Source organism: Lathamus discolor, chromosome 7, assembly GCF_037157495.1.
Source record: "Lathamus discolor isolate bLatDis1 chromosome 7, bLatDis1.hap1, whole genome shotgun sequence".
NCBI classification, from domain to species: Eukaryota; Metazoa; Chordata; class Aves; order Psittaciformes; family Psittacidae; genus Lathamus; species Lathamus discolor.
The window spans coordinates 12,026,554-12,052,401 of record NC_088890.1 but is presented as its reverse complement, the minus strand read 5'-3'; the positions used below and the strand labels follow the sequence as shown (position 1 = coordinate 12,052,401).

The 25,848-nt window shown below is 38.0% G+C and overlaps 1 pseudogene; it reads left to right on the top strand.

Moving 5' to 3' along the window:
• The window catches only part of LOC136018100 (contactin-6-like), an 82,915-nt pseudogene that overhangs the window by 51,276 nt on the left and 5,791 nt on the right, over positions 1–25,848 (top strand).

Below are 25,848 nucleotides of genomic sequence, written 5' to 3'. Positions count from 1 at the left end.
CAACAGCACTTTGAAACTGTGTCTAATGCCTGGCCAACATGCAGGGTTTGTAGGAGGATACTAAGATCTCTGGTTTAACCACAGGGTTTTATTATAAAGAAATGCTACTATTTCATTACTACTTTTCTATCAGAATTAAAAATATTTTCACATTTTCAGTGAAAAGAGGAGCTGCTTAAGGGACACACACAAGTGGTAGAACATGACTCACACATTAAAAAGACATAAAATTTCTGTGCTCTGTGATATTTCGCACAAGGATGTGGGTCTAAGGCTTCACTGAACCACATACAATCCCTATCATTATCACTCAAATTAAGCATAAATTCAGCAGCCCAGTGAGGATTGCTCCAGGGTTTCCAACAAGCCTGCAGGTAGCCCAACCAAGGGCACAAGAAATTAGAAGTGATGAGAGCTAAAGACATGAGAGCAAGGGCGTGTGTAGCTGAAAGATGAGTCATCAGCATGGAAGTTGAAATCACTGAAAATGAACACTGTTCATCCAATATCTATAACGGATGTATGGGCACATGAACATGCCATGCAGAGCTTCTGAAAGGAAGCCAGTACCACACTGTGTACCTGGTGTCAGTTGCTTGTTGTATATATATAGAATTATAGCAGGTTTTATTGTACTTTTATTTTTGAAATATGTTCTGACAAGAAGATAGGGAAGAAGATTCCTGTAAGTGAATTAAACTCCCACACAGAGGGTAATTCAGGGCTTTATGTACTGTTTAAATTCTACTTAAGTCCCTTATTAAGGGCTTAGTTTTACATCTGGAGTGAATCTGGTTGTACGAATGGCTGTCTGAACTCCTAGTAATGTCTGAATCATAAAAATAATCATTAATGGTGGGATTATATTGAGCACTAGTAATGGGGGCATAGCATCCTGTGCTGAAAGAACTTTTCTCTGATGCACTGGGGTTACAAAGATTTCATAAAACTAGCAGAATTTGTTAGCAAATAGAAAAATTGGCAACCTTTTTCTTTGGCAATTCAGTTCATTTTCTACCAGGATTACCACAACAAAATTTTGCAAAGTCTGGTTCCTGATCCTTTCCTCTTCATGTTCTAATACATCGCTATCTTTTTATGCTATGAATGTTCAGACTAATCAATGTATGGCTACGTAAATATGATGTTTCATTATGTCCTGTCCACAAGGTAGACTAATAACCAAGAAATCTTTCCTTTTGCCAGGCAGGACATGCTAAGATTAGCTCTTATCTCAGTCCAAGGTTCTACTGCATCTCTCCTGTCACGATATCTACTGTTTTGATTCAGATTTGAAATAGGGCAAGGACAGACATAGGGAAGAGTCACAAAGTGGCCATATCTTGTAAATATGACACAAGATCAAGTTCTCTATGTGGAAAAAGACCAGAAATGTGAGTGTTTGTTTAACACAGAAGACTGAGGATGACCAGGCTCACAAGCACCTTGAAACTATCACAAAGATTTAGAAAGCTGAAAGGATTAAAACACAGCAAGAAACCTGTTTTGGTGTTGCTTTTGTTTGGGTTTCTTTTGTTTCATCACTAAACTAGTTGTTTGACAACTCTTGCTTTCCCATATACATAGAGGTGCTGTTGTCCAGTATTCCCCAGCTGCAAGTTTTGAGACATATTACTACAATATATTTAGACATGTCTAGACACATACCATTTTTGTAACTTTTTTCTTTGGTTATCACAGGAAAACATCTGTCTCACTTTTAATACTTGAGTATGTTAAAAACAGGGCAAAACCAGTTTTGCTATTTTATCTTAAAGGGAGCACCATCTCCTGAAAAGAATGTATTTTACCTGAAAGCTTTATGATGGAGTATAACTCAGTTCAGATGTCTGTATATATTGACATAAATATTTGTGTTCCTAAATTACAGAGATTAAATGCAAAAAAAAAAAAATAAAAAAGTTCATTTTTAGGAACAGAAGGGGAAATTAGGAAATAGCAAGGAGCAGCATCATAGTGTCACCTTCTATCACTGCTAACAGTATTCTTTTCTAAAATAAAAAGAGGCTCTAAAAAGAGTATTCAGCTAGATTGTGTAATTTTGTTTTGATCCAGATAGTTAACACATAGTTTAATGGCATTTATTTTATTTCCAGTTCATTGTCAGTCAACTCTGAAGCTCATTTATACCTGCATGCAGATAAGGGAAGTCTTCCTTTAAGCATAGTTTATTAAATGGCAATACTATTAGCATACAAATTACTCTCAGAATAGGATAAACAGGTACAAAGATCATTACCATATAATACAGACAGTCGGATCTCAGATGGGACTCAGTGGGACCTTTTCAAAAATACCAGAGCTGTCATCAGTAGGTACAATTCATTCACTCAGTCAAACTTTACTCACATTTACATCTGCATAAATCACTAGTAATTCTGACTCACTTGAGAGCTGTGCCCGTGCTTCTGCTTCTCACTTACTGCCCCTTGTACTCTTTAATTTAGCCTCTCTCTTGCTTCTCAATCTTTGTAAAATTAAAAAAGTCAGTTATTGTCTCAATGTCTGCTAGCATATCTGAATATATATCTTTTCATAGCCTATGAAAGCAAGAGTGGTTTTGGTCTTGAGCAGTAAAGTGAGACTGAGAAGACACAGTTTCAAATAGGATTTCTCAGATAATAAAAATTACTTTGCCTCTGATTTCATCAGATCCAGTATACTCCCTTTTTATCTGCACAGTGCTATGATCATGACTTCAATAACATTGTGAGGTGTCAGACACTTGATGTTAGAGGCAGACAGAAGAGTGAATCTTTACATTAAGTATCAGGGCTATTTTATTTTGAAAGGAATCGCTTTATGCTCTTGAAGAGATAGCTACCCTACCGGCAGTGCTGAAACCTGCAGAAGTAAGCTTGGTTTGCCCCCAGTTTTATACCAGTACAGGTCAACTGATTTTGATGGGGATTTCAAAGACATTTGCTGTATTGAGTTAATGTAATACACATCTATGAATTAAAATCACACCTCTAAAACAGATTGGCTGAACAGTATAGCAGTGCACAAAATTTACCTCTGCTGCACCTTAACATCTAATGAGTTGACACCTCTGTCTTTTCTCAGATTTTATTTTTCTACCAGCCTTGTTAAATACATATTATTCTTTCATACTCTTAAGATCAAAGCAAATAGCCATCAACACTCTTTCACTCACATGAGGCAACACTTTTGGAGATGGTTTGTTTGGCCTGGTTAATTAAAAGCTGTACCTATCAACCCTGCTTGATTTCTCAAGTTTTTTACTTGAAAAGTATGTGTGACAATTTTAATGAGCTCTCACTTCTTCCCAGTCTAATGTCTTCTACAGAAATATTGCAAAGTATTCTTTTTGAACATTAAGCAGTTTTGACTCTAGCAGACCTTGGATAGGTTGCTTGTTTTCCCTTTCTGCATATAATGCTTATGTTGTCACTCAGAGAGGACAAGGATGTGGATCAATCCAATGGAATGAGCAGATTAAAAACAAACAAAAGGATGTCTTTTAAATAAACCAGAGAAAAACTTCTCACAAACTGTTGTGAGACTAAAGGTTGGGAGAGACTCAAAGGACTTTAGAGTAATTCCTGAAGACAGATTTCATCTAATATAGAAAGGCATTCTATCTATATTTAAACCTGAGTCACTCTGTGCTGGGAAAGGTCTATGGTATCTGCTGCTGCATCCTTACTGCACCCTAACCCTCTGTCAGGGACATCCTGCAGTTGGAAAACTGACTAGACACATTTCTGAACTAGGCTTTAAAAGCTGCCTTATGCTCCTATGGTCCACACGAATGAACTGCACCCAACATATACATCTTTCTGCAGGGAAAATTCCCAGGATCACTAGATATGGAACACTATTTTTGGGTATTTCTAATTAGCTCTTGTGTGTAGTAACTTTGTATGGATTTATGTAACTGGATTTTCATTTCTTCCTTTTGTCATAGTGACTTTGCCTAATTGAGCTGTTTACCCAGAGGTAGCACATGGGTAATTCAGGCAGGACCACAGGTGCTAGCACTAGTCTGATAAGAATTCAAGTATCTTGTAAGTCAGAGATGCCAGTTTAGAGTTAGACTTATGCTTAAGCAGTCCCTTGCTGCAACAGGGATTTATGAACAGCTGTGTCCCAAGTAGCATATTTCATCCTTCCTTCCCCTCTTTCTTTTGCAGTGATGCATTTATCAGATCTGCCTCAGATCTTTTGATTTTTGTTCCTTGACAGGCACTTACTTACTGAGAGAAGTCCAGTTTTCCTGGCAGACAAAATATTCTACCTACATTATATTGGACAAGATAAACTTTCCTGTCTTGTCTCAGTATGTGGAATTATCGTGTCTTCTGATGCAAATGCTACGAATTATTATCTGTAGCTTTCAAGCAGTCTAAAATGTTGTGAAAAGTAGCAGTTTTCAGCAAGACTTTCAGCAGGTGAGATGCGTTTCACAGCTTCTTTTTAAAACGTTTGTTAGAGCTTGATCCAAAGCCCATTAAAGGAAATATTTCCATTGCCTTCAGAATCACAGTTCCATTATTTGAAAGACAAATGGATGAGGATAAAGTGCAGCCCCTCTGAACTCACCCATGGTATCAGGTTATGACTCTAGGGAAGCTTACGGCAACTTTGTTGTTTGTGGCAGCTGGGTGCTTTTTTTTTTTTTGCATTTGAAAGGCATCATCTTGATTCTCTGCCGTGCTCTGTTTTCTCCTCTCTCTCCTAACACAGGCCTCAGTAGAGCTGGAAATTACTCACTTTTTTTTCCCTTTAATTCCCTTTCCTGTTAACTAATTACTCTGGAGTCCTTTGTGCTTTTACATAAATTCAGCCTGAGTGTCTTATTTACTGCTAGCTCCCTAATTGTCTTCAGGTAGCGTGACCTCTGTTTCAAACTCTGAAGCTTTTATTAGCTCATGGTATCCTTTTGCTAAGCTCCATTTTGATCCACTGAAAGAGCCATTCCTGCCCAGCCATTGTTTCAGAACAGCATTTCTTCAGATCAAACATCACCTCATCAGCTCTTGAGTGGGTACAAACCCCTCTTAGTGGATAGAGAAGGAACCTGGGAATTATTCAGGTTTCAATTCCTAATGAAGAATAGATGAAAGCAAGTCTGAGCAAGACATGACTAAACTTTAGTGAAAAAGCCCTAGCCAGAAATCCATGGGGGACTAAGCACAGAGCATGTGCATTCCATGATTCTCCCCTTTAATAATCTGATCTTCATATACTGTGTTTTTCCTTTATATTTACCTACATTGGAAGCTTTTGGGGACTGGGACTGTTTTCTTCTTGCCTCATGCCCACTTCTGGATTCCAATTTATACCTAGATATTTTAGGTGCAACTGCAGTAAAAATAACAGGGCTTATGATGTTGAGATGATGATGTTGAGAAAGACACTACAGCAGCTTGCTATAAAGTATTACTCAGGTATCCAATTTATGAACATTTGCTGACTCACACTTGCATCTCTTTTGATACCATTTGATGAAGCCACCGTATGTTAGCTAACCAGTCAATTGATTCAACTATTTTATCACCAGCAGTTTCTAATGAGGCTTTTTTCTTGTGGCTGGTGCAAATGAATGTGAACAAATGCATCATTAGTGCAAAAAAAAAAAAAAATTGCAGAGGCACAGGTGGAATACTTGCAAATGTTAAATACTTAAACCTGCCTTTGAAACACTGTCATCAGATGTGTCCCTATACTGAGAGGGAGAGGCACCCATAGTTTTTTGTTTTAATGAACAGCATCACGGATCAGCAGAGTCTCAATTCTGTCATGATTATTCATCCTTCCTTATCTGAAAAATGTCATTTAGTTGATACAGCATTATAGGGAAGAGCATACTTTGTTGCTTCATATTTTGCTCCTCTCCAGTTTAATACAGATATATGATGGATTATTAAACCTGAACGTCTTTTCTCATCATATAACAAATTGCATGCAAACAACTGCTGCAGTACCTGGTGATTATTGCCAAGGAAACAAAGATTTTTCGTTCAAGCCTAAATCCCCTCTCCTCTCAGCTCTACACCCCAGTGACAGAGTGCCCAGCACCACAAAGATGTCTCAGTTTTTCTTTTTCCTAAATCCACCCCTTCCCTGCTCAGGGGCAGATCTTTTGTCAGGGTAAGGAAGGTGAGACAAGAGTTGGAGACATGAAACTAGGGGGATATGAGAAGACCCCCAGAAATCCAAGTCTAGCTTCTCTTCATCATTTGAGAGGCTGGGAGCGTATAACGGGAAGCAGAACAAGATCTAATGTGTGTTACACATATAGCTACAAGCATACAAATACCAGAGTGGAATGCAGCAAGACACTATGATGTTTTTTGTGTGTTTAATGGCTATGATATTACTGCCAGCTTCAACTTCTGCTCTTGTTATTGTTCATTTCCTTTAATAATTCATTACATCATCCAATCTTATGTTGTTAGTAATAAATATTAAATACTCAAGATGTGATGCATGAATTAGATATTTTCTCTTTATGAAAGGATTCTTGTATTAGATTTAAATGTCAATTAAAAGAGGAATATAAAAAAAATAATGCATTGCTTATGTGAGCAGTGGGAATGATTGAAGCCTGGTTTCCTGTGAATTTGTGACTTTCAGCTGTATTTTGTCAGATGTAAGAAAGTATGACATCTGAGTGCAGTTCTTCTCGTAAGGTGTGCAGATTCCCTGATGCCTTACAAAGGAGTGTGCTGATGCAGTGACCTTACTGGCAAGAGGGTCTGTACAGAGAGACCCTGATCCCATTTTCATGAAACTTCCAAGAACTTCATGTCTTTCAGCCCACTGTCTTACTATACTCAGAAAAATTTGGTCAAGAACTTCAACATCTACCAGGAGCAACAGGTGGATGGAAGAACTGACACAAAATTAATGAAACAGTATTTTCTGTCCTAAACTTCATCGCTAACCCAGTTCAGCTTTCAGTTTTAAATTCCCTACATTTGTTATATATGTGTTCTGCCTATTTGTGAAGAAAATCCTCAAACCCTGAACTGCTTTCCTTGTACATAAAAGCAAAGAGGTGCCAGGCGTGCAATGAAAGCTTACCTAAGGGAAACTGAACTATGTACTGATTTACATCCTAAAGTATCTCATTGACATGAAGAAGCATATGAACAAGCTTAGAAATTAATTTTGTCTATAAAACCCACGAGTGGTCCTGAAATTACCATTAAATGCAATTTACCCAATACTCTGCAAATTGGTGTAAACAACATAGTGACTAATAAGATGATTTGAGGGCCCTCTGAGACAGTGATGTATTTGATTTGGCTTCTTGGCTTGTGAGATGGCATTTCAGCACCACAGCTAGCCTGCTAATATCTTTTAATAACCCAGACAAAATTGGAGAAGCAGCTGGGCTCAGACACAATATTAGTATGGCATGGGAGCACTGGGATTTGAAATAAAAAAACAAAACCCTATGGTAAAATATAGCACAGTTAGGTAACAACTTGGGTCTTCTTTCTTTCTCTTGAGACTCCGAATTTTGCTGCAAGAAAGTCAGCTAGACAAGTTAACAGTCAGCTCCAGTATGTCAATATAACATGCTTAATATAGAAATCAATAATAAGCAGAGGTGAAAATTGGTTGATACATATTCAGCTTGCTGTAGAAGAGAAAAAGTATAATAGAAGAATTTAAATATTAAAAATAGCATTGCATTTCTATTATAGTTCCTGTAATGCAAGTATTTTTTCTTCTTTTTTATTTTGTTCCCCAGGGTCATCTTACTAGAGGACAGCAGTCTCAGGCTCTATAACATCACCAAATCAGATGCCGGGGTGTATACCTGTATAGCAACAAATCAGTTTGGAGTTGCCAGAAATTCAGGGAACCTGATTATGAAAGGTACTTTAGGTTTTGGGCTTTTATTTTTGTGCTTTATGAATATTAAAAGATAAATGCCTTTTTTCATTAGGATGGCCAAGTCTGTGCCAGTCAGTGCTAGTATTGATGGGTTTCTGCTTGCAGTTTAAAGCTGAAACTAAACTCACCACTGCCTGCAGCAAAGAAAACCTCCTGACCGCACCATTCCGATGATCAATTTGTTTATCAGGGATGTCTCCCAAGATATCCACAGAAACAAGAGGTAACATTAATAATGATATTTTCACCGCAGTACTGTCTAGACATTGCAGGTATGGGCTGAACAGTTGCAGGGCCAGCGTTTGATATGACACTGAGGCAGTGTGGAAGTTCAGCATACCCTATGCAGTGTGCTTGGATAAGTTTATTCAGCTCATTTACCATTTACATCACATCTGAGACTACACAAGAGACTTTAAAGCTGGGGTGCCAAAAAGAAATAAGATGTTATGAAGTAATCTGAAAACCAGGTGGGCTTTAGCATAGGACAGATACATGTTGCACAAGTTGCATTCCTGCGTATCCTGAAGCCACCCACTCCCTCCTTGCACCCCATCTGCTGTACACTACTTTGGTAAATAACTCCAAACCAAACTAGAGCTAAGCAAAACCTCTTCTTTGGCCTTTTTTAGGGCTTTTAATTCTTCATATTTAAATGGCCATCTTCCACAGCACTCCTCCAGTCATATTGCGGCATTAATCATAACACACGGGTTCTGTTAGGGTATTTTCTACACTTTCAGACTAGTTTGTTTTCCTGGATGCTAGTACTAAGGCACCTCATTTCATAAGACACCCCTTTATCTGTAAGCATTTGATTTTTTGCTTATCTTTTCTTAAGGTTTTGGTTTAATGAAGCCATTTCAACTGTTAACTACAGGTTAATGTAGCTAGACAGGTTTTTTTCTGAAGGGGGAAAGAGAAACATCCTCCCCTTGCATTACTTTTTTCTTCTCCATTATGTATATGAGATAAAATTTTAATTGTTTCCTTAAAAAGAAAGTAACTTGCCTCTTTGAGAGTCATTACTATGAACTTGTCCCATCGAGTTCATTGTAACAAGCCAAATGCTATGTCCTCTAAGACAAAATGACTGACGGAATCTGATGAGATGTGCCCAAGTGAGACTACATAGTCACCCACGATGTTTCCCAAACTTTATGTGGATGTCAGCAAGGACTGGCCTGGCTGCACAATACTTCCAGCTCCAATGCCAGTCAGGCTTTCTTCTTCTATTTTTCCTTTTTTTCCTCCTCTTGGTTTTGATTAAGGCTCTAAGTGCATGTAATTGTCTACCAGTCACATTTTGTAGCACTTCTATATAAACCAGAAAGAAGTCTTAGAACTGGAAAGCCAAGCTACCTTCTTCTGTCCTTTCCCCCTCTATCCTCCTTGCATCCCCTCACTGGTCACAGATCTTCTCCAGCTGGACTGGACTTGTACAAAATCATGGCTGAGAGAACTGGGAGGCACAGGCAAGTTCAACAACTAAGTCAGTTTTTCAGACCACCTTTGTGAGGCGAAGAATTTTATTTGGAGATGCTGTGATGCTTTCGTTGGAAATGTATAAATAACTTCCCTAACAGCCATCCTGTGGTTATCAGTTTAAACATCCAGAAAATCAAGTTATGGGTTAGGAGCACATCACATTTAAATGGTCACATCTGCTGTAATCCTCCTTCCCTCCAAAGCTGCAGCTTTGTCTATGCTGGGTGTGAGAAAACACTCTGGCTCTGGTCCCAGTCCAGTGATGCTCAGCAGGGCAGTGTCTTTCCTGCAGTATTTTTCACCCTTCTTTGAAACACACTTAAATACACTGTGGAACAAGTTAGAGTACAATTACGTCCAAAGCAATCCTTTGCTTCAAATTTTTGCTGTGCTGATGGATGGTCTAGCTCCATGAGTAAAAAGAATTTGTAGAAACTTATTGCTCTGCTGGAGTAGTCCAGAGCTGGAGGACATGAAAAGAGATAATTTTTTGGATAGAAATTCCTATGAGCAGCATATGAAATGACTATGATCTGATCTTTGATCACCGAGGCACACTATGTTTTTTTCTATTTGGTCCCACATGATCTTTTCAGTACGGACATCTGCTTATAAAAGTATTCAAATTTGTTGATTTTAAGTGAGAAGAACAAGTCAAGAAGTGGAACTTCTGAGCTTATAGTAAGCATATTTATCGGTTTTGTAAAACAGCTAATAATAATAATGTCTGTAGTTACAAGAAGAGCACATTATTAAATGTAATTTGTAACTATCTTTTTTTTCTTAATATTCTTCTTTTTGCTGACTTCAGAATGGTTGCTGTAGCCCACAGGCATGACCTCCTCCCTAACCTACTGCATCTGGCAAAAGTCTTTTTTATACTGATAGCATGAAAGAGCAATTAGCATTGATGCAGTGCAACATGTAATCTGAGATGATGTTACAGCACAGCTAGCAATGAATAAACCAAGCGGTTTAGGGTTTAGGCAGCTCTGACTTCATTAAGGTTGTATTCCATTTCACATATCACATACATGCATCCTAATGGAGCAATACGTGAAAATTGCATTAAAACATGAAAAAAATATTTTGTTTGGCATTTATGAAGTTTATTAAAACACTGAGTAACAACATGGTATAAAAATGATCTTGTTTGCAGGGAACATTTGTTTTTGTTTCCCCTCTGGAGAAGTTTTGGCTGTTCAATTATAGGCCTCATTGCTTCAGCATTATTTTCAACTGAAATGTCAGAACTTGGAAAAGCATATCTAATGTGCAAATTAAGTTTATTGCTGCTCATTGAGTTGTTTATTCTTTGTGTGAGAAGTCTTTATTATACCTCCAGCACTCACAACATCTTATCTATTTTCTCCTCTGGAATAGGTTTTGCCATGTATTCCATGTCTGCAGTTGCTAAGCAAGATAGATAGATAACGTAGAAACAAGAGCTTTTAAAAGCTTTTAAAAGTATTTGAGGTGGAAGTCTTAAAGATAACCCCATAAAGGAAGCAGAAAATATTGCACAAGTGAACCACTCTATGTCAGTGTTATCACTGGATATGAGCAGGATAGAAAAAGAAATAGAAAAGGATAATAAAACCATAATAAAATGGATTTTTTGCTAATACTACTAAACCCCCCCAAACAACTCACACACAAACCAAGTACAATTCACTAAGGACAGTTTTCAATATTTATTTGGTGAAGGCAGATAGGTTCATGCCAATAAGTAAGGAGACTTCTTAGAATACTAATGGGATATAGAGATTGGGATTTGTTGTGTTATAAGAAGAAACCTTCATGTTCTGATATTCAAAAATGACAGTTCACTAGAGGGTTCTACAGAGTGCATGTTTTTTCCACAAATATTTATCTTTTTCTAAGGAGGCTTTCAATAGGATTTAACACATAAATGATCTCTAGAATTTTCATTCCTTCCAATAACCTCTTATAATAGGATTACAGATGTCTCATTTCTGATCTTTTTGCATGTGTGATCAAAAAATGACACAAGAAATTACATGACAGACCTAATGAGGCAATCATATTGTTAATGGAACCTTCTCATGAAGAAAAGTTTCAAAATATTCCCAGCCAGTTTTATAACAGCCAGCTGGATCTAATGGCCCCTTCCTGTACAATAAAAACATAGAATCATAGAATGGTTTGGGTTGGAAAGGACCTTAAGATCATCTAGTTCCACCTCACCCCAGACAACGCTGTCCAAGGCTCTGTCCAGCCTGGCCTTGTGTTCAAGGGCCAGGGATGGAGCATTTATGACTTCTTTGGGCAACCTGTTCCAATGCCTCACCACTCTCACAGTAAAGAACTTCTTCCTTATACTTAACCTGAACTTCCCCTGTTTAAGTTTAAACCCATTATCCCTTGGCAGCTGGCTTTGGTGGAGGCTTAAAGATTTTGCAAAGACTAGGACATAATGTCTTATATGTATTCTATGGATTTTTGAATGTAACCATTGAATCTGATTACAAATTCTATGCAATACTGTTTGTATCATTCTTGCTTAATCTTTTTTTGACTTTTCCATAGAAATAAATTGATTTTATTTATAGTATTTTACTTATTTATAGAATGCTGTAATTGTACACAGTGTACTGTAGAAGAGTCAAAATGCACTGATCCTGGTGATCAACCATCCAATACAGAGAAGCAGGAGTTACAAAATTAGGTGACATTATGTCTTGTGGCAGTAGAGGTGATGTGGGTCTTATGAAGGGTAAATATTTTACAGGGAAATTTGAAGGACAGGGAGAACTTGAGACATGGACAATTCAGTAGCAGCAGAAAGTTTTATTGATACTATATGAACTAAAGCAGAAAAAGAGAATTTCATCCCTGGTATACATGCCTCTATTTGAAGTTTTGGAAGAACATCCAATTCAAAGGGCTGTCATCAGGGCAATGAAAAACAGACAAACCCAAATCGGCTTTAAGCAAGACAAAATACCAGCAGCAGTTTGTGCCTGGCAGCAACGAGCTCATATCAGGCTGTGGGGTCTATCTGAGAAGGCTGAGAAGCTGAACCCTCTAACCACTGTTTACTCATATCCAAATACTGAGCTTACCAGTGGGAGGCTCAGGAAACATGCTGTTGTCCATCTAATTGATTGACACTGTAAACAAGCCTCATTATGGCCAGCCGTGTCCATTCCCAGGGCAGTTACACTGCACATGAGACAGGAGCTGCAGAGGTGATCCTTGCAGTGATTTCAGAGGACCAGTTCCCAGCTCCTGGTTCTCCCAGCTCCATTGTAGAGATCAGACCCAGGGTCTACAACAGGCTGGGGACAGCCCAGGCTAACTTGCCAGAGCCTTTGACACCCTCTAGTGAATCAGGCATAACCTTTTGCATCGTTTATGAGAGAACATGTACAGAGACATCTCTTCTGCACAGCTAAGGACAGAGCAGACAAAACCCTGGGAGAAAGTGTGTCATTAATATTTCAAGCAATGTAGAATTTCCACTTTGAGGTCCGTCTTAGTATTTAGGGAAAGACTTTTGCTTCTTCTTTGCCATATTCTGTTGGCTTTAAAAGCTCAGTGTGGAGATGAACACAGCTTATAGGTTTAAGGAAGGAGAGAGTATTGCAGGATGACTTTGGAGGAAGAGATGCTGAATTTGGAGGGCCACATCAGACCAGAAGATCATGCCTTTCCATCTGCTCGTGGCAAAGTCAAGTTCCAGTTATCATGAAAGCAATTTTCCAGTTATTAACATATACCAGGGTATTATTTCTTTTTTCTTTTTTTTTTTTTTAACATATGCAGCATTATTGCAAGTAATAGAATTTAGGTCCTCAAAGTGTTATTCATATAGTTCTATTTCAGCTGTGAGAATAAGAAATGCAGGAGGAAAAGCAAGAAAAGAAAACTTTGTGGAGGTTCTCTGTAGTTTTCAAAATTATTCTATAAAAGTTACCTGTATTTCACAAAGAAATTACTTCATTTGAGATTTATGGAGCCAAGTTCTTTGACAGTGTTTGCTGAAATCTGTTGAGTTGTGCAACAAAGAATTTGGCCCTTGAATCATCTGGAATTTATTGCATCTGACACACTGCTTCCAGGGAAAGGAACAGATTTCTCTAACCTAATAATTGAGTATCTTTAAGACAGTCACCTGAGGCCTTCATATTTTTGCAGTCTTTGACTTCAGACAAACTGGTGGAGCTGCCACAATGATAGTTATACACGGCTGTGAAGAAAAGAGTACACAGAGAAGTCTGAGGAAGCATGTTCCATGCCTGAGCTCTAACTCAATGAGAACTTCTGAAACTTCAGGATACCCAGAAAAAAACCACTGAATTTGTTTATAAAAACAAAAAAACAGACAAGTGCTTTCTTTGTTTTCATTGCAAAATGTTATTTGATGCCTACAGAAAGTGTACCCCTGAAACCAGCGAGATCCAGCTTTATTTTAAAAGGTTAGGAGAAAATGCAATGTTTCACCTTGTTTCTACTGGACCAGTACCATAACAGTCACTCACCAAGTGCAGTTCAAATGCTAGAAAAAAGCCTTTCAGGTTTCAGTCCATATTGCCTATCTGTACCTACATATTAATCAGTTATTGCAATGATGGTGACAGTGTGAATGAAGATGTATTTGAAGGTAAGGGGTTGGATGCCCTATCATGCATCATTCCTTTGGAACCAAGGCATTTTCAAGTATTTTCAAGTACACTCTAACACAGGGTTAAGCCAGAATGCTGAGCTAATACAGTTCATGCATATTTTCTTCTCCTCCTCTCTTATTATTTTCAGAACATATTAATATTGTTGAAGAGATTCTACTCTCGTTTTATAGATGTGTCTAAATTCTCAGTATTTTATAACACTTTCATGAACAAAAGCTTTATTCAAGGGAATTGCTTACAACAAAGTGGTTGTTATCCTTAATCTGTCTGCCAGTCATTTCAAGAAAAGTGAAGCCATATAAACCTATTTCTTTCACCTTCAGGGAGCTACTGCTTCCCTTAACAAGAATTGAAAATTTGTTTCTCAGTGTAAGGGGTTAAAAGAGATTACATAAATGGTTTTTCTGTCTGTGAAGATATCTTCTCTGAAGCTGTAACGTAAACAGCATTGTGCAGGAAACTACTACTAACATTAATATAGATTAAGGATCTCAATGTATAAAGTAAGCAGAGATAAGCAGTGATTTTGCTGTTGCTGCAGTTTCCTGTAAGGAGTGATTTTCAAGTCTGAAGAACCGCGGGCATAATTTTACGTCTTAGTAATGAAGTCTGCACTTTTTCAGCTGAAATCATATATATTGACTATAGGCTTTACAAAGTAACACATGACTAATTTAGCAGGTTGCCTCTGACATCTGCTCACTCTCAGAGGCACACAGTGTGCTCATTGCATTGACACTGCAAAAGTAATAGGCCACACACAGGTAAGCATTCTGAAATCATCACCGTATTAGAGATCATTTTGTTTATTATGGAACATTTTGGCCAATTTTAAATAATTTCACAAATGGTACAAAACTCATTCAAGATCTACTATTTTCATATGCATTTTAATAAAAAAGATTTTTTTTTTTTTTTGCCTCTACAGAAAGAACTGTAATTACTATTTCACCTTCTATTATGGATGTAACAGTTGGAGAAGGCATAGTTCTTCCATGCCAGGTGTCTCATGACCCCTCTGTCGATGTGGTGTTCATATGGTCATTCAATGGCAGTAGAATTGATTTTAATAGAGGAATACATCATTTTGAAAGAACTGGAAAAGTAGGTTTCTTAAACTCCTTAGTGCTTAATGAAACTATTTGCCACAGTCTTTAGATGACACAAATATTTATCATAATTCTTCCATCACTATTTATATTCATGGTGAATCACTGTTTCTTTACAAGGGCTGCAGCTATTTATTTTTCTTTCTTAAATTTCATAAAGGCACTTGAGTTATTTGTGAAGCCATAATAAAAATGTCCACATGAAAGAAACTGATGATAGCTATGAATATTTTAATTTAAAAGCTGAATTTTTTATCAATATGGAGCAATTTATAAAAATGTCCAGTATGGAAACCATGTTGTGAGTGATTAGTTTACTTTTCTTGTATTTCCAGGAATCCGTTGAGGATTTGATGTTAATAAATATTCAGCTACATCATTCTGGGAAATATGTGTGCATGGTACAAACAACTTTAGACAGTCAGTCTGCAACAGTAGATATAACTGTAAGAGGTATGTCTGTTAAATGTAAACACATATATCTTCTGGAGGAATTAGAAATTCTTATCATCAGCTGTTGTTTAAATGATTTCTAGGATATCAATTCAACATTTAAAAATTGAAATGCTATATATCTTGTACTCTTGGCCCCAGAATTGAACTGAGACTGTGGCCAACATGATCCTAGTTTGCAGCTAATCCAGGGAGATTTGTGCAATTCTCCCTTAGCATCATCAGAAGGTAAACTTTTCTGGTCACACAGGTCAATATGGCAGAGCATAGGGAAGTCCTCTACTTTCAGCATACTGCTGTCTGTTGCTCCTTACTGATCGTGTCTGGGTCACTGTGCAGGCTCAAAAAAAAAAATAAAAAAAAAAAAATAACCCAACCAGAAACCAAAACCAAGAGATCTGCTTCCTTTCCACTATTTGGGGATGATATGAAAAATTGTCTATGGTCAAGTAACTAACCTTTTCACTGCCAGCAACAAGAGAAATGCTGTGATGGAAGCAGATCCCCTGAATCCTAGCAGAAATCAGAAATCCGCATAGTGTCCCACATTGCATTCTTTCTAAACCTCAGTTTTGATTAGATGCAATAGGAATCCTAAAAAAGTTGGATGGCTCAACAAAAGACACATTGGGTAACTTTCTTTGTCAAACAAAAAAAGAAATCATTCACTTGTTTGTAGTTTTCATATTAGTAACCTAAAGGCATTAATTTTCCTGACTCAAACCCCCCTCATTAATTAGAAAAATGCAATACAGGCATGAAGCCATCATTTAGAGATTGTGCTGCTGTTATGAAACTGCAGCTTCATTAATAATTTCACTGACTTGAGAAAGTAAGAATTGCCCAACACATTCCAACCTCAAATCTTCTCTTCATCTTAAAATGCTAATCATATTAGGCCCCCCAGGTCCACCAGAAGATGTTAAAGTTGAACATATTTCTAGCACTACTGCTGTGTTATCCTGGAAGCCTGGAATAGATAATAATAGTCCAGTCTAGATCTACAGTGTTCAGGCAAGGACTCCTTTCTCAGTTGGATGACAGGTAGTTTCAACAGGTGAGCAATTTGAGAGTTGTTTTCTTTTTTATATGTATAACATTAATTTGCATATACCATTAATTATTTAAAAAATACATTGTCACTGACACATTTATTTTGCTTTTAGTTCCTGAAGTCATTAGTGGTAGGACTCACAAGGCAACAGTGGTTGAATTAAGCCCTTGGGCTGAATATGAGTTTCGTGTGGTTGCCAGCAACAGTGTTGGAACTGAGGAGCCAAGCAGACCATCAGCTCTACTGAAAACTAAAGCAGCAGGTAAGTCCTCAGTTTCTGTCAGTTTTATTCATGCAGACACATCGGATCCTCCAGGGTGTGAGAATTTCACTGCAGCAGAGCCACTCACTTGTACAGGGTTACTTACATATCTGTCTGGCATTTTAGTCTGTGGCTGCTATGGCTTCATGACAGCAGACCTGCACTACAAATGCAAAAGATGCTTAGACATGATTGAGGTACCACGCGCTTTGCTCTCTGGTTTGAAGATCTTTTGGGCTATGAATAAAGGCTGGAGCTGGCCTGAGCTTCCTCCCTTCATTATGTCCCAAAATATATCTAATCCATATGCCTGAACACAACATTTCATTGCTTTTATACCCTGATCAGGTACTTGCATAAGAAATGATAAATCCAGCTGTCTGGTATATCCTAGCACAAGCATGTAAACCCTTTGCTGCAGAGGATGTTTGATACCTCAGCACAAGTAGGGACAGGATATTGGTTTTAACTGGAGGAAATAAATTACAGCATCCAAAGCCTACTGAAACTAATAGTTTCCACTGACTCCAGGGCAGGATCCTTACTATCTGTCTGTCTAACCTTTATACATCTATCTCTGGGACTTGGAACCTCATAGGAAGAAGGCTCATTCTTGGATGACCGACACTGTCAGTCCTTTGACCTACTCAGTTTGGTACAATTTATTTGAAGTCTAAACCTTTGGTTTGTTTTCTGTTTCTCCCAGCCCTCCGCTTATCAACTCTCTCCTACCTATAAAATCAGTACTTATAGGATGGAAAGCAGTGAAATGGAAGCAGCTTTTACAATCCACTTTCTCTTCTCTGTTTATCTCGATTGCCAAGCTCTGAAGTTTGGCAAGCTGCATTTCAAGACAGAACTCAAAATACAGTATTGTACATTATACAGTACAAACACATATATCCTTAGAAAGGGGGATCCATTTGTTTCTCAGAATACCTACAATATTTGTCCCAAGGCAGAATTACTTCACAATGTATTAAATCAGTTGATTTAAATTTAACAAGTTCTCTTTCCTGTTGTTGAAACAAAAACTTATTACTGATGCCAGAAAAAAATATTTGATTATTGGAACACCAATCTTAATAGATTTTTATCAGTCTTCCAGGTGCAGAGAGGCATCAAATGAGTCTTAGCAGCAGTCAGAACTGCCTGGCCAGTGTGGTAGTAAAGCAGATTGCAGGCTGCTCTCAAGTAAAAGGAAGAGCTTGAGAGCCTCTAGTATGGAAAGATGCACTGATCCTGCCTGGGCCTGGGTGTCTGTGGGGTGCATGTCCGAGTGGTACATGACTCCTTCCTCCCGCAGGAAAACAGCAGGAAACATTCACATTCAAGGAAGGCTAAAGAAAAGCTGGAGACAGGATGAGTCCAGATTTTCTAAATTTCCCAACAGAGTATCACAGATATATGTTCTCCTTTTCATGATTGACCATGAAGTCAAAATTACTCTTGAGAAGGTCTTTCTTGCTGTTGCCACCATGGGGTTTTGTAAAGTGATATTCAAACCCACCTATATAATCAGTAAAAGCTTTCATCTTTTAAGGTGAGGGTGGTATGTTTTGGGTTTTAGGGTATTTTTATTATTATTAGAGGGATTCACAAAGCTAGAGCTAGAAAGAGAAGGAAGCGATAAAATTAACATTATTTATCATAGCAATAGCACAAGTGTAGCGCTGTCTGAAGCTTAACAGAAGGAACAGAAAGAAGCTAGCTTTTAGTTGCTTAACCCCTTCACTGCTCTAAATTATTCTGTCTCAAAACATTGTTCTGCAGTGGCAGAAGAAACAATTTTTCTTTGGTTGTTTTAATCAGACTAGGGATCTGAAAGCAGAGTGATAGTGTGGACAGCAAAAGTCTGGCCATGAAAGGGTGAATTTGAACTTTGCTGTTATAATAGCTATTGCCAGCTGAAATCTGAGCATTAGTAGATTTGTGGATGCAAATGAGCCACTGTTCATTTCATTAAAATGGAGCTGAGAATTAATTGAGCCTCTGTTAGTGCACTCAGCTGTAAACTTTCATCTGTTTCTCAACTATGACCCAGTCGAGGCTCTGCTGAGCAGTACTACAATTTTTTTCCCAGTGCAAATGTAGTAAGTACGAAACACATTTAACACATGAACTAATTGAGCATCAACTGGTTCATGAAACAGTGAAACACTAGATTGAAAGTCTGTTTTGGCATTTCCCCCCCCCCCCCCCCCCCTTTTACACAGTTCTTTTCCATCTTAGGTTATTAATCTCTGATGTGTGTAAGAGACTGACTGTGAGTGACAAAATGGAATACTTATGCAGAACTCTCAAAAATAGCTTAGTCTGCTTGCACTTCCACTCGCTTTTATGACTACACAGCAAAATTATTGTGAAATTTCTACATTTCTAGAGAGGATGGAATAAGATGACGATTTATATGTGTACCAGAATCTAGCAGTTACAGTGAGGTGACATAAATTTCCATGCACTGAAAGGGCTATTGCCTTTATCGTCACTCCTGCAGCTGGCCTAGCGCTGGGTGGATAAACGGGGAAGGACAGGAAGACGTTATAAAACTTGTGAAATCTTTGAACAAGCTTGAGATGAAACCATCCTACCCATTTCTATCCTGTCTTAAGCCCTGTCTTGACACATCCAATTTTCAGACAGTGAGAGCTGAATGAAGGGAACAAAGCAATCTTGAAATTTCTAAAAATAGTACCAAGGATTTGGAGATGGAAAAAAGTATAAATGCCCGGTTATTGGTGGTTTCTGCTCAGTCAGTTCCAGAGTTGCCCACTTGTTTACACTTCCTCAGCAGCTGAAAAGGAACATGATATCATTGTTGCAAGTAGATCTATAGTGAACTTTACCATTAGAACAAGGCTGGTCTGTCTAAATTCCATCCATTATATCACTCTTTAGTTCCCCCAAATTGTCAATATTTATAGGCTAAAGGGGTGGGCACATTTATGGAAATATAAAGCAACAGGAAAAAAATGCTGATATTTTCTTTACCTTGCCACCAAGAGTCATTTGAGTGACAAGGCCCCTTCAGCCTGGGAGACTAGCATCTTGCCTGACCTCAGCCTTCTACCCATTGTGCCATATACCTGGGGCAATGCTGGGGAATTCAAGCTCTAATTAATGAACTTTTGGACACTTACAGTCTTGGAGAAGGAGAAAAGCAAATTGCAAGTTTTGAATTTCCTAAGAAAAGCATACAGCCAATTACAAAAAAATTAATATATTGTTCCAACAACATGTTTACTGAACAAATGCATAATTAGTAAATCAGTAGTGTTGCAGCTACAGTCTGAATAGAACATCATTTTGCCAATTAGTTGATGAGGCATAATAATGTCAGATACTTGATGCTAGTAGCTTCTTTAATTAATTTTTTGAACCAGGGTACTCATGTATCACATACATCTGTGGCTTCAGCCTTATAAACTTGAAAATGTGTAAACATAATTTCAGTTCATTTAAAATGTACTGTTATACAATATAGTACCTGTTCTATGTGTTGAAAGGCAGAATGGCTGCATGTAAGCTTGGAAAAGCTCTAAGCATTCAGTTGACAAGACCCATGGCAGTAGTTGTGGGTAGTTGCAAGAACCAATGTCTTTTCCACCTCCTGCTGTGGCACCAACAAATATCAATGGAGGAGGAAGAAGCCATTCTGAGCTGGTGATCACATGGGAGGTAATTGTTAGCTCAATTAACCTAAGCCATCTAATGGGGAAAGGTCCATGGGTGAAATCACAGCCCTGCTGAAATACAGAGGCTTTCAGTCATTGGCTTGGGCTGAGCCTGGATTTCATCCTGCATCTGGAGAGAAAACAGCCTGTAAAATATACAGCAAGTTTTCTGTGTTATAGTGAACAATTTATAAAAATAAACAGTTTAAGAGGCATGTTATAAAGATGTTTAGAAGTCTATATAACCCTCTTATCTTCATTGTACAGGAGGTGCTTAACACACTAATCTGCTTGGCCATTTTCTGCATTAACATTTTTCATACTTTTGTTTACATGTTTTTCATTCTGGAACGCTGCGCTGACAAGACATATCCTATTATGCGTTAAAGGAGATGAGCCCTTTAATTCTCCAGCACTCCAGTGACAGGAGAGAATATACATTTTTAGAACAGCTAATACCATACTATAAGTTGCAATGGGTGAGCACAGGTCATTTCAGAGAGCAGAAAGCAAGCACTGTAGGAAGGAGTTTCCCTTCACCAGCCTCCCAGTAGCCTCCCTGAAGGCATCCTGATGAAGGCAGGCAGCCTCTTGCAAAGCCTGTGCAGGGAAGGGGCAAGCACTTAGTCAGAACATGAGACCCTATGGAAAAACTCCCCTAAACACATCTCCTCCCCTCTGTTTTTTTATTACCCCTGAAAAGTATACATGAAGTTAATGTGATTCACCTAAGTAAATCTCTCCCCTGGGTCTGAGGGCATATAACTAAAGTAGGAGCTACTAAATGCCATTAGCAGCACTCAGACTGGAGGGCAGGGGCCAGTCAGCCTGGCCACATACGTCACTATCAGGTCTAACTGTCTCAGAGGATGCACAAGATGCCCTCTCTTCAGTTCCTAATTTGGGACAGGGCATCCAAAACCATGGGGCTCCCTTTGTAAGTCATGAAAACCATTTCTTCATGAAAAAAAAAAAAAAAAAAGAAAAAAAGAAAAAAAGACTTCTGGCTCAGCTTAAGCAAGAATAGCAGTCTCTCTCCCTCAAATTCATTATTTTTCCAAAGAAACAACCAAGCTTATGTATTGAAGGAAAGGAAAAAGTATTAAATTAAACTAAAAGTGATGTATTCATCATCTGAGTGAGTTACTTGTGCTCTCCTGTATGCTAAAAACCTGTGCCATTTAACTAGCCTTTTGGGGGAGGAAGGGAAGTGCAAGCAAAAAACAGGGAGAATAAAAAAATATCCCCACTAGATAAATACTATTGCAAATGCTTCCCACTCTCCATGCTCCAGAATGAAACTTCACTTTTACTGACCTAAGTTGTCCTCCATAGTATCTTTCACTCTTTTGTTTCATTTTCTCCTCTACTGATCTACTCTTTGGGAGCAGAAGAACATGAAAATGGAAAATAACCTGAGACATTTCAATCAAATTATCCTGTTGGACTCCATAGTGTGTCATGAAAAATAGACGGAAGAAATACTAATTATGCCAAGCTAACAACACTGAACAAAGCTCTCTATCTTTCTGTGATGAACTCACTAAACATCTTGATTAAATCTGAGGTCACAGAAGCCTCAAAAATAAATTAAATGCTCTAGAAAGTAGCCTGAACTCTTATAAATCCCCAGTGAACCATCATCCCTCATGTTTAACTCTCTCAGGACTGGAGAAGAGATAGAAGAGGGCATATTGGGGAATTAATGTTTGCAAAACAGCTAAGGAAAGACACTTTTGTTATTTATGCTAGGCCAGGCTTATTATTAGAAGGAATTTCTGAGGAAAATAATAAAATAAGTGGGCTGAAATCTTCTGGCGTACTTCCTGATTTTTTTTTTCTCCCATCGTCTCACACCATCAGTGCTCCTTGCTCCCAGGAATGACTCTGCAGGACAGGAGACTAGAGCCAGGAGGGATCACAGGGTCTGCACTTCTGCCTCTGTGTTTTTCTCTCTCTTTCTGCACCATTTTCCATATCTGCTTTTCCATGAACCTCACTCTGATGCAAGGATCTGAAATAAATGAAGTTTTCTTAAGAAATGCTTCCTTCCTCCATGTAGTACCAATCTTTCTTGTTTCATAAATGTTCCCTTGCTTTGAGAAGCCAATAGAGAAGTATTTTTATCCCATGAAAACAAAAATTTCATGCTGGATACAGTGTTGATGTAATTGCCTGTTCAGTATGAGTCATTAATACATATCTTGACATAGGATTTTATTAATAGAAACATTAATTTTGCCATGTTGACTTGCAATAACAGTTCTGTTCTAAACAAACTTAAATATGTTCATGCACTTGAGACTAAAAAATATATGTAAGTACTGCACTCATATGCAGGCAGTTCTACAGCTGACCAATGTGTGTATACATTTTCTCCCTTGCCAACTCTTATTTTTTCTTTAAGAATCATTTATTTAAAATTAGCATTCCTACACCCCTTGGGGAAAAAATGAAAAAAAGTTGGCTACAACCTGTACTGAGTAAAATGCTTTTAATTTTGAAACTTCATGCCTGAAAGAGAATAACTTTAATGGAGCTGATCAGCTTTTTTGTTTCTAAATTGATTGCCTCAATAGATTTATTATTTTGATTTTTATTTCAATATTACATTGACTGATGGAGCAAACATTATTATCTTCTCTAAGGCACAGTCAACTAAATCAATACTGCTAAAATACAGTCAGAGAATGAAGATTCAATTAAAACAGTGTATACTTGCAAATGCTCATTGACTGACTGCCTTGTCACTACAGCCAGTTCCAGAAAATACAAAATAGGGAAGGTTTTGGCTACATCGGTATGTTTCGTCATCTTGGCTCAGTAACCTGGACAAAAGCAGTGGTGGCTTCAGTGGAAGCAAGCAAATATGTTTATAGGAATGAAAGCATTAAATCTCTCTCCCCTTTTGAAGTGAAAGTTGGCGTCTACAATGAAGGAGAAGAGACTCTGAGCTCCATTTCCATCGTCTGCTCAGGAGAAGATGGTAATGCTGGTTACTTTTATTAGTGATGGTCATATAGCATTCAACAGGTCCCAGGTGTGATCAGACAGATCTTCACAGGGATATTAAGCAGCCTGCTCAAGGCACATGACAGAAGATGGAAAATGGAAGTAAACAAAAAAGCAAGGTGCAGGTTTTCAGAATCGCTTTATGTATACACCATGTTTCAACATTTTTGTCCCCAGGAAGCTCCCACTAAGTAAGCTGGGAAAATCGGGAGACATCCAAAAGTCTAGCTTTCAGAGGGTCTAGCTTTTCAGACTACTCAGTGTAGCTGAGTAGTCTGAAAATATTTCCCAGCTTATGGGTAATGACCAATTTTGAAAATAGGTTTTGCTGATGTTCCACGATAAATGAGTGATAAAGCTAGCAGCTCACACCAGGCTTCCTGAGCCTCTGGGAGCTGCTTCCCCCCAGAATCTCTTCCTTTTTTCTTGAATCTCCTACAATTCCTGACATAACACAAATGTTTCACCAGCTGTGTTTTCTCTCATCACCCAGAGCCACAGACAGCACCAGTGAGGGCTTCTGCACTGAGTATTTAAGCAGCAGAGGTGGAGATCTCCTGGCAGCCCATAGCATGGAACAGGTACACAGGCAGGGTGCTGGGCTGAAGTGAGCCAGTGCTGGTGTTTGACACCTTACAGATATCCCTTTCATGGCCATATTTGTATCCTGGTACTTCCTCCCTTGTTTCCAAGTCAACAGACAATGGAGCTCTTTACATGACTCTTATTAGCAACATTTCACCTTAGATATTCACAAACATTTACAGACCAGGACTGCAGCTCTGGACTTTTTGTGATGTATAGTAAAACCTCAAGATTAATCGTGTGTGATGGCTACTAAAAAAGGACACACACTTGATTCCAGAGGTGCTTCCAGCAGACAAAGGGGGATCACGTTTTTGTATTAATAACAGGGGTACTTCAAAGTAACCTCAGATATAATTCCTGTGTTTTAGTTACACAGTAGGGTTTTCTGTAGATAAGATAAACCAATAGTAAACCAAGTCAGAAATACTTTAAATTCTGTCCTATAATTATAAACATATAAATGAAGGTAATAGGAGTCAGGTACTATACACAAACATTGTTAAATCAATTACTCAGAGGTAAAAAAAACCACCAGGTATAAACAGCAGTCCCTGAATCAAAACCAGAGGCAGGACACAAAATAATTAAAAGATCTCTTAGATGACTGAGATTAATGTTTCTTTGTATCTTTTAAAGTTTTCTTCAAATGCATTCAAACCATAAAACCAAATGAGCTTTTAAAATATCTCACCTTATCAAAGGTTTCTTTTTAGACATCTATAAAGTTAAGGATCTCATTTATTTCCTTAACAGGCATTCAGTCCCTGAAATTTTATTTCTTCTCTATAAATATTCACACTTGGTTTTATTTCCTGCTAGTTTTGAATACAAAAAAAAATTCCTGAATTCCTTGAAATCTTCATTGTCAGCATGTCCGTTTCCCAGCCAAATCTGTAATTGATGGAAAGCAATGAATTGCCTGTTCTTTGTTCTTGCCTTTCAGGTTTTATATTGGACTGATGATCCCAAGGAAAGCACAGCTGGTAAAGTCAGAATCAGGGGGAATGTAACAGCCAAAAATATCACAGGACTAAAAGCTAACACAGTCTATTTTTCAACAGTTCGAGTTTACAACACTGCAGGGACTGGGCCCTCTAGAAGCCCGGTAAATGTCACCACTAAAAAGTCACGTGAGTATTCAATTTAGTACAATAAATGTTGCCAAATCCCAAATGTGATAGTGACATTTCAGCTTACCGTGACCCTCTCTGCTAAATGTTGCAATATCAAACAAAATTGTATCCGAAATCTCTTCATAAAATTAAGCAACAAAATCTGACTAAGAAACTTCTCTAAGTCTTACCTGATAATATTTTTGTGGTCACTGTCAAGTTTACTCAGACTCTGGTATTTAAGACACTAATAAATATTTAGCTTCAGGTCTGTCTCAATGGAAGCTAAAATTCTCATCTACTTAACGCAGTTTATTTCATTTACCTTATTCTACTTACATGCTAAAATAATTCAGTACACCTACAAAGTTAGATAACACCAGTGTCTGTGTTCATACAATACAGCAGCCACTAGGAAGGAGTCCCTTTTGCACTTCAACAGCATGCCACTTGATTTCAGGAAATTTCAAAAGATAGGTAAAGTCAATAAAAGAAAGATGTTCCGTAGGTCAAACAACAGATTTGGCTATTGGGAATATGGGTTTGTT